Raw genomic sequence first — 8,971 nt, 5'->3', positions numbered from 1 at the left:
GCTGCGCTTGATTCACAGAGCAGTAGCTCCGTAAATTGCGTGGGCGCGCCGGCAAAATGCCTGGCGCAAGCGCGCGCAATTTAAATGATCCCGTAGGGGGCGGGAATCATTTAAATTAGGCGCGTTCCCGCGCCGATCGTAGAGCGCATGCTCCGTCGGGAAACTTTCCCGACGTGCATTGCGGCAAATGACGTCGCAAGGACGTCATTTGCTTCAAAGTGAAAGTGAACTACGTAAATTTCGAATTTTCGCGATGCGGGAACGACGGGTATACGTAACATGGGCTGCCCCTGCTAATGGCAGGGGCAGCCTTACGCAAAAACCGCCGTACGGAAACGACGTAAATTGCGTACGCAGGGCTCGCGTAACGTTGTGAATCGGTGTTAGTATGCAATTTGCATACTATACGCTGAGCACAACGGGAACGCCACCTAGCGGCCATCGCAAGAATGCAGCCTAAGATATGCGGGCATAAGAGCCTTATGCCGCGCATATCTTAGGCTGCAGTCGGCGTAACGAGGTTCCTGAATCAGGAGCATTCGTTACGCCGGGGCAAGTAAGCAATTGCCCTGCGTAACTATGGTTACACAGGTGCAATTGCTTCTTGAATCCAGGCCATTATTATTATTTTTTTATTAATAAAGTATACAAATATAAACCCTCTATAACTAATAGAACAGTCCATGGGTAAAACCATATTTTAGGGTTTACAATTTTTTTTTACTAGTAAATTAAAAATTATTTAAAAAATTACTTTAATAATCGCATTTTCATGCAGGTAGGATAATATATACCGTATTTGTCGGTGTATAAGGCGAACGGGCGTATATGACGAACCCTTAATTTAAAAAAAAAATTAAGATTTTTTTTGCCTGTACTCACCATATAAGACGACCCCCTTTCCGAGGCTTCCGACGCTTCATATTTCTTTCTTCTGGAGCCATATCCTTCTTCATTCTTGCTGGAGCTGGAGCCAATCACGGCGAGCAATGTATTTCATTAATGAATACAAAGCCTGATTGGATTGGCAGAGGCTGTAACACCATCAGTCCGCGCCTCCGACTCTCAAAGCCAATCCGAGCAGGCTACTGTATGTAGCCTGCTCGGATTGGCAGAGTTTATTACTCTGTATTTATTTTAATACATCGCTCACCGGGATTGGCTAAGCGGTATTTACTGTATGTAGCCAAAGCTACATACAGTATTAACGCACATCCAGCAGGCATCCGAGCAGCTGACCCGGCGTATAAGACGATCCCTGCTTTTTGGCCAGATTTTTTAAGTGTAAAAGGTAGTCTTATACGCCAGCAAATACTATATATATATATATATATATATATATATATATATATATATATATATATATATATATATATATATATATATATATATATATATATATATATATATATATATATATATATATATATATATATATATATATATATATATATATATATATATATATATATATATATATATATATATATATATATATATATATATATATATATAGTATATATGTGTGTGTATATAAATATATATAATATGTGTGTGTGATATATATATATATATATATATATACATAGAAATAAACACACACACATATATATGCTATTTGATGATGTGTGTATGTATGTATGTGTATATATATATATATATATATATATATTTATTTATTAGGGTTGCCACCTCATCCCTTTAATTCCGAACACATATGGATTACACATGTTCTGTGGCTAATGTATATATATAAATAATATGTGTGTGTGTGTGTGATATATATATATATATATATATATATATATACACACACACCCACACATATATATGCTATTTGATTATATATATATATATATATATAATATACATTTCTAACCTGCTAATTTTGGGGTGTGTAATGGTGGGGAAGATGTGTTCTGACTGTATGGCTGCTTGTGTGTGAAGCATGGAAGTCAAAAGACTTCTTCCTCCACAATACTCAGCCAGCTTCGGCTTCTCTCTCAGATTCTCCACCTCAGAGATGGTGAATCAGAAAGTGAGAATCCTGTCACAGATCGCCAGTGAGGTGCTGAGATCGCACCTTCATAAACTGGCTGTTTCTGTGACCGTCAGTTACAGACTCTCACTGTGCTGCGATAATCAGTGAAGAACATGTTCTCGGCTGATTACCTCAGCTTCATAAACTGGCCGTTTCTGTGTCCGTCAGTTACAGATTCTCACTGTGCTGAGGTAATCAGTGGAGAACATGTTCTCAGCTGATTACCTCAGCTTCATAAACTGGCCGTTTCTGTGTCCGTCAGTTACAGATTCTCACTGTGCTGAGGTAATCCGTGAAGAACATGTTCTCAGCTGATTACCTCAGCTTCATAAACTGGCCGTTTCTGTGTCCGTCAGTTAGGCCCCTTTCACATTGGACCCGTAGCTGCGTTGGCGGTATATCGCCGCTAAAAATAGCGGCGCTATACCGCGGGAAACGGCCGCTAGCGGTGCGGTATTAACCCCCGCTAGCGGCCGATAAAGGGTTAATACCGCCCGCAATGCGCCTCTATAGAGGCGCATTGCGGGCGGTATTGCCGCGGTTCCCATTGTTTTCAATGGGAAGGAGCGGTGAAGGAGCGGTATACATGCCGCTCCTCTCACCGCTCCAAAGATGCTGCTGACAGGAGATTTTTTTGTCTCCCGCCAGCGCATCGCCTCAGTGTGAAAGCCCTCCGGCTTTCACATTGAGTCTGCAGTGAAGGAGTTTTTCAGGCGGGATAGCAGCGCTATTTTTAGCGCTGTACCGCCTGAAAAACTCCTCAATGTGAAAGGGGCCTTACAGATTCTCACTGTGCTGAGGTAATCAGTGAAGAACATGTTCTCAGCTGATTACCTCAGCTTCATAAACTGTGTATGACCTGAGATCAGCGGTGAGACTCGGGATCGCCGCTGATCTCACTTTCATAAAAGGACACCTTTGTGTATAAGGCCTGTGAATCTTTTTTTTTTTACATTGTCCAGAGAGAAGAGGATCGGTAAAATTATTTTATTTGATGTAATTTTTTTTTTAAATATAATATAAACACTGTAATTATTATGAGAATGATAGCTGACATTTTGTTATAACAGAGCAGGAAATAATCTGTTTTTTCTGCCTACTTCTTACATAAAAATCCTCTGAACTCTGTTTATTGTCTGGTGTTCTTAGTAAGTCCCTGCAGTGCAGATGAAAGCATGCAGGGGATGTGAAATGAATCACTGATGCAGAGGTCACATAAGGTTAAAAAATAGGGCTGGGGAAATTAAAGATTAATTCCTCGATTTAATCTTTAATTTTTTTTGATCGATCAAAATTCTTGACGTCACTGGACAGCGAGACTTACCCTGCTGGATGCGAGCAAACTGCACCCATTGGATTGAGGTACCATTGCATCTGTGGAGCAGGAGGATGCATCAGGCTCCATCAGGGGAAGGGGGCAAAAATAATCATCGTTTTCCTGTCCTAAGCAGTTTTGTACAGACAATTCTGTGTGTATCGGCAACATCTGTTCTGTGCGAAAGACTGTTCAGTTCTTCAGGGTATATTGTTAATAAAATGCGATCGTGTCTGCTTCCAGAAAATGTAAACACTCTGGTATGTCTGCGTGACTGGCTAAAGTGATGCCCACATGCCTACTATAAAGTGACTGACAGTGAATATACTAGATATGTTTTATAATTAACCACTTGCCGCCCGCCAATGACAGATTGACGGCGGCAAAGTGGTTGTCTAATCCTGACTAGACGTCATATGACGTCCTCAGGATATTGAGCCGCCCCCGGGGGCGCGCATCGCGGCGATCGTTGTTGCGGGGTGTCAGTCTGACACCCCGCAACACCGATCAAGGTATAGTGTCTCTCACGGAGACACTTTACCACATGATCAGCCGTGTCCAATCACGGCTGATCACGATGTAAACAGGAAGAGCCGTTGATGGCTCTTCCTCACTCGCGTCTGACAAAAAAAAAATTGGCAAAAGAAATATAAATAAAAAAAAGACAGAAAAAAAAGATGCCAATCCGTGCCCACAAATGGGCACTGATTGGCAACATGGATCCATCAGTGCCACCCCTCAGTGTCCATCAGTGCCACCCCTCAGTGTCCATCAGTGCCACCCCTCAGTGTCCATCAGTGCCACACCACAGTGTCCATCAGTGCCACCCCACAGTGCCAATCCGTGCCCAGTGCCCACCTATCAGTGCCACCCATAAGTACCCATCAGTGCCACCCATATGTGCCGCCCATGAGTGCCCATATGTGCCGTCTATGAGTGTCCAGTGCCGCCTATGAGTGCCCATCAGTGCCGCCTATGAGTGCCCATCAGTGCCGCATACCAGCGCCCATCAGTACCGCATACCAGCGCCGCCTATCAGTGCCACCTCCTCGGTGCTCATCAGTACTACCTTATCGGTGCCCATCAGTGCCACCTCATCGGTGCCCATCAGTGCCGCCATATCAGTGCCCGGAATTGAAAGAGAAAACGTACTTATTTACAAAAAAAATAACAGAAAAAAATAAAAACTTAATTTTTTTTCAAAATTTTCAGTCTTTTTTTGGTTGTTGCGCAAAAAAAAAAAAATCGCAGAGGTGATCAAATACCACCAAAAGAAAGCTCTATTTCTGGGGAAAAAAGGACGCCAATTTTGTTTGGGTACAGTGTAGCACGACCGCGCAATTGTCAATTAAAATGCGACAGTGCTGAAAGCTGAAAATTGGCTTGGGCGGGAAGGTGCGTAAGTGCCCTGTATGGAAGTGGTTAAAGTTAAACTAACTTTCTACTTTTTTCTTAAAGTTTAATAAGAAAAAATTACTTGCGTCAGGCTACAGTTTGAATTTAAAACGTATTTGTGTGAACTGTGAAGTTAAGTCATGGATTGTGGAAACTAACTAGTGTCCGGTGATTGTATATATTGTATACCACGTTTACCACTGACTAATGCAGAGTTGCAATGCAAGGAGATCCGCTAAAAGTAGTTGGATCTGTATGTGTGTTTATGATTAATCAAAATTAGTCGATTAAAAAAAAAAATGTAATTAATCGAACATGAAAATTTTAATCAGTAACAGCCCTATTAAAAAATATTAAGATTTCCGTCGTTTAACCACTTGCCTACCCAGGCCAATTCTGACATTTCTCTCCTTTTGCTAGAAAATTACATAGAACCCCAAACATTATATATGTTTTTTTTAGCAGAGACCCCAGAGAATAAGATGGCGGTCGTTGCAACTTTTTACCTCTCACGGTATTTGCGCAGCAATTTTTCAATTGGGGCAAAAAAATTGTTTCATGCATCTAAAAAAAACAAAAAACAGTAAAGTTAGCCCAATTGCTTTGTATAATGTTAAATATGAAGTTACGCCGAGTAAATAGAAACCTAACATGTCGCATTTCAAAATTGCACATGCTCATGGAATGGCACCAGTACTTAAAAATCCCAAAAGGCGACGCTTTAATATTTTTTAAAAATTAACAGTTTTGAGGAGGGCTAGTGCTAGAATTATTGCTCTCACTCTAATGTTCGCGGCAACACCTCACATGTGTGGTTTGAACACCGCGTTTACATATGTGGGCGTGACTTATGTATGCGTTCGCTTTAGCGAGCGAGCACGCAGGGACAGGGGCGCTTTAATTTTTTTTTTATTGTTAATTTTACTTTTATTTTTCTATTTTGACACTTTTTTATTTCTTTTTTGATCACTTTTATTCCTATTACAAGGAATTTAAACATCCCGTGTAATAGCATAGCTCCCAACTGTCCCTGATTTTGGAGGGACTGTCCCTCTGTCCCTCTTTCCTCCTCATTTGTCCCTCATTTTGGTCTGATCTATATAGTTGTATATAAAATGCACTTTTTATTTTTCAAAAAGTGTTTCCCAGCGCTAAACCTTTCATCCAAATTCTAAATTGCTGCATTTGTACATTTTAACCACTTAAGCCCCGGACCAATATGCTGGCTAAAGACCCAAGGGGTTTTTACAGTTCGGGACTGCGTCGCTTTAACAGACAATTGCGCGGTCGTGCGACGTGGCTCCCAAACCAAATTGGCGTCCTTTTTTCCCCACAAATAGAGCTTTCTTTTGGTGGTATTTGATCACCTCTGTGGTTTTTATTTTTTGCGCTATAAACAAAAATAGAGCGACAATTTAAAAAAAAATGCAATATTTTTTACTTTTTGCTGTAATAAATATCCCCCAAAAACATATATAAAAAATGATTTTTTCCTCAGTTTAGGCCGATACGTATTCTTCTACCTATTTTTGGTAAAAAAAATCGCAATAATCGTTTATCGGTTGGTTTGCGCAAAATTTATAGCGTTTACAAAATAGGGGATAGTTTTTTTGCATTTTTATTTTTTTTACTAGTAATGGCGGCGATCAGCGATTTTTTTTCGTGACTGCGACATTATGGCGGACACTTCGGACAATTTTGACACATTTTTGGGACCATTGTCATTTTCACAGCAAAAAATGCATTTAAATTGCATTGTTTATTGTGAAAATGACAGTTGCAGTTTGGGAGTTAAACACAGGGGGCGCTGTAACTTTTAGGGATCACTGTGTATGTGTTTACTACTGTAGGGGGGTGTGGCTGTAGGACTGACACCATCGATCGAGTCTTCCCTATAAAAGGGATCACTCGATCGATGCGCCGCCACAGTGAAGCACGGGGAAGCCGTGTTTACACACGGCTCTCCCCGTTCTTCAGCTCCGGGGAGCGATTGCGACGGAGCGGCTTTAAACAAATAGTCGCGCCGTCGTTCCGGATCGCTTCCCGAGCGGACCCGACCTCCGTACCGGGGGGGTCCCGATCTGACCCCCCACCCACGTCTAGGCAGGCACGTACAGGTACGTTGATGTGCCTGTCCGTGCCATTCTGCCGACGTAAATGTACATGAGGAGGTCGGGAAGTGGTTAATAGCCAATATAAAAGAGTAAAAAAAAGCACTTTTGGATTTAATCAACCTTTTTTTTTATTTTTCCGGTTAATTCTCTTTTAAGGGGGTGTGGCAGTGGGTGTGTCCTATGCCTACATACATTTGCTAGTAGGTGTCCCTCATTCCTATCTCAAAATGTTGGGAGGTATGCCACTAGGCTGGGAAGCCTGAAATAATAAAAATAAAAAAAACGTGACGTCATAACATTGCGCCCAGCCTCCGATCGATCATAGAGACTACGGCGACCATCTGGTCCACCAAAAATCTCTATTGTAGGCAGCCAGGGCCAGCGGATCTGTTCTCCGACTCACCGATCGCACAGGTGAGTCGGAAGAAGCACCGGAGGGCGGCGGGAGGGGGATGTCCCCTCCTGCCGCCTGTAAGAACGATCAAGCGGCGGCACAGCCGCTATTATCATTTTTACGGTACACAGAATCGCGGTCTCTAAAAGCCGATATCTGGAACGATGCCTGTAGCTGCGCCCATCATTCGGATATCCCTGCTGAAAGTCAAGTACGTCCATCTGGTACGAAGTGGTTAAACCCCACCCTTCCTACTTTTTTCTTCCTTCTTACTTTCCTTTCCTTCCTTCTGTAAAATTAATAAACGGCAGGTAAGGAGGTACCGTATTTATCGGCGTATACTGCGCACTTTTTTGCCCTGAAAATCAGGGCAAAATCCTGGGTGCGCGATATACGCCGATACCCGCGCTGAGTTTGAATACTGCGCCGGCATATACCGAGCGCAGTACACTCGTTTATAGTCGGGCAGTCTCGGCTCCTCTCGCGCTCACGTCCTAGACGTACAGGACGTGAGCGTGAGAGTAGCCGAGCCTGCCCGATTATACACGAGTGTACTGCGCTCGGTATATGCCGGCGCAGTATTCAAACTCGGCGCGTGAAAGCGGGAAACGAGCTGGGAGGACGCCGCAGAAGGACGCCGGACCAGACGAAGAGGACACCCGAAGCCGCAGAGGCGAGGCTGCCGATGGACGCCGCGCAAGACACCAAAACTGTAAGTACAAGAAATCTTTTTTCCACAAGAATGCGGGTCCACTTTAGGGGTGCACGCTATACGCCGGAGCGCGCAATACCCCGATAAATACGGTAAGTTTCCTTGTTCCTTCGGAGTCCTACCAAAGGTGTCTACGGTCGTAAGAGCGTAATATGTGAGTCGTCTATCATGGAGTGTCTTGGGGCCCTTTCACAGATGACAGGTCTGTCTGCACGCTGTACAGGAACCGACCTGTCAGGGCGCCGCTCTCCTCTGTGGGGGATCGGATGAAAAAGGACCGTAGAGTCCATTCTCATCCGCTCCAATCCGCCAGACGGATGGAAAAGTAGGGTTTTCCTCCGTCACACTTTGGTGGATCGGAGCAAGCATGTCACCCAGTGGCGGTGCGTCCATAGAGGGCGCAGGAGCGCCGCCCTCTCTCTCTCTCTCCTGCACCGCCGCTGAATACAATACACAGATTCATGCATTGCATGAATCTGTGTCTTGTTTCCGCCCACTATTCAGATGGCCGGCCATCTGAATAGCGGCAGCTGGTTTGCTTTGGAAGTGTCTATCAGATCCAGCGGCTCTGATAGGCTTTCCGATTACAGCCCTCAGGCTCCCAAATAGTTATCCAGGGGACGCACGGTGGGTGCGTTCCTTGGAGAAGACTGACAGGCGCCTCATGGGAAGTGTAGTTCCACCACAGCTTGAGGATCCCTGATATAGTGTGTCGAAAACGTGCTTGTAATCCAAAACACTCATATATCAAAGCAAATTTGTAATAAATGGAAACGCAGATGATTTGTACCACAGCAAAATAAGTGTTAATAAGGAAGGCATACAGTGCCTTGAAAAAGTATTCATACCCCTTGAAATCTTCCACATTTTGTCACGTTACAAACACGAATGTAAATATATTTATTGAGATTTTATGTGGTAGACCAACACAAAGTGGCAAAAAATTGTGAAGTGGAAGGAAAATTATTAATGGTTTTCAGATAAATATGTGAAAAGTGTG

This window comes from Rana temporaria, chromosome 9 (genome assembly GCF_905171775.1).
Source record: "Rana temporaria chromosome 9, aRanTem1.1, whole genome shotgun sequence".
Classification (NCBI taxonomy): Eukaryota; Metazoa; Chordata; class Amphibia; order Anura; family Ranidae; genus Rana; species Rana temporaria.
The sequence above is the reverse complement of the archived record's forward strand: the minus strand, read 5'-3'. Positions refer to the sequence as shown.